The 1,609-nt window shown below is 36.4% G+C and overlaps 1 pseudogene across 1 annotated transcript; it reads right to left on the bottom strand.

Annotated features, from left to right (window-relative positions):
• Positions 1 to 268: 268 nt before the first annotated feature.
• LOC103589747 lies at positions 269 to 910 on the bottom strand (annotated as a pseudogene). Its single transcript, XR_550415.1, has one exon. The product of XR_550415.1 is annotated as a chromobox protein homolog 3 pseudogene (transcript).
• Between the last annotated feature and the right edge of the window lie 699 nt (positions 911 to 1,609).

Here is a 1,609-nt window from a genome sequence, read left to right as displayed (position 1 = left end):
CTAGCAAAGGAGGCAACTACAGAAAGTTTTTATTTATTTGTTCAAAGTAACCAGTGCTGTTGATGCAAAAGATCTCAACAACTCCCCCAATACTACTTTCAAAATGAACATATCAAACTTGATTTTCATTGGAATGTAGTTATTTCTTCACACTAGTAAATCAAAAACTAAGACCCAGATTTTATATATAGATATATATAAAATATATGTATATAATATATATAAAATATATATAATATATATAAAATATATAATATATATAAAATATATATATAAAGCAATGCAAACAATTATTGAGCTTCATCTTCTGGACAAGAATGCCGAGTTAGTCTCTCTTCATAAAAAGCAATTACAATTTGAGGACACTTCACATTAGCCTCTTTTGCCAGCACCAAGTCTGCCTCATCTGAATCTTTCCGTTTCATAAGAACCATCAATTCTCCGCTGCTGTCCGTGGCACCAATTATTCTTTCAGGATCAAGGCCTCTGGCAAAGCCCCTTGGTTTGTCAGCAGCATCTCTTTTCTTCTTTGATTTGCTATCATCCGATTCACTGTCAGATAAAGATTTTCTTTTTGTGCCATCTTTCTCTTTACCAGCTTTTTGAGAATTAAGAAATGCTTCGATTAACTCTGGACAATCTAAATTTTCTTCAGGTTCCCAAGTACTGTCAGCATCTGTAAATCCCTTCCACTTGAGGAAATACTCCACCTTCCCATTCACTACACGTCGGTCCAGTACTTTTTCCACCACAAATTCTTCAGGCTCTGCCTCTTCGACTTTTTTACTTTTTCCATTCTGTTTCTTTCCCATTTTTTGCAATGTAGGTTTATTGGAGGCCATTTTTTACTGAAGATTTGAAGAGCTATTATTCACCCACTCCGAGCTGCTCCGGGTCGCGGGTCTGCAGCGTCTCCGGCTCCATGCGCCTCTAGCTCGAGCCACATCCGAGAGGGCACAAAACATTCTAAAGGCCAAGAAATCGTGGATGGTTTGCAATTACCATCACTTGTCTATTTCTTAAATTTCCCTTCTAGAAAAATATAAATTTTACAAAATTCAATAAAAAAGAAACCAGCATATGAGAAATAAAACTAGTAAAGCAAACTTACTAGAAAGACCTAACTGGCTTTGTCTTTCACATTCAGCACCCTTTTGTGTCCAGGACAGGATCCTAAATACATCTTTGATCATATTTATCATTCATCTACTTAAATGACAGTAAAACAAGTTCTCTTTTACACGTGTTTTCTTTTTCAGCCTCTCTGATGTGAAATAAACATGAAGCTGTCAAAGAGAATAAACTGAGAGAGGCTAAACTAATTTGCCACTGATGATAGTCATTATAAACAATGTGAATGTTGTTCCACCTCACTGGGATTTAAATAATCTTTCAAAAAGCTACTATATTCTAAAACGTGCATATGGAATCAGGGGACAAGAAGAAATGAGGGTACGGTTAGTGAAGTCAACAGAAATACCCTCCTCATTCCTGACACCAAATCAGAAAAGTCACTTGGGGGTTAATTTCTTTAAGCCCCTCTTCTTTCTCCCTTCTTCAAATGCCATCCCCAAGTTCAGTGTCTTTAGAAAGTTTTCATCCCCAAGCT

This window comes from Galeopterus variegatus, unplaced genomic scaffold (genome assembly GCF_000696425.1).
Source record: "Galeopterus variegatus unplaced genomic scaffold, G_variegatus-3.0.2 Scaffold719, whole genome shotgun sequence".
Classification (NCBI taxonomy): Eukaryota; Metazoa; Chordata; class Mammalia; order Dermoptera; family Cynocephalidae; genus Galeopterus; species Galeopterus variegatus.
This window is presented reverse-complemented; position numbering and strand designations above follow the sequence as displayed.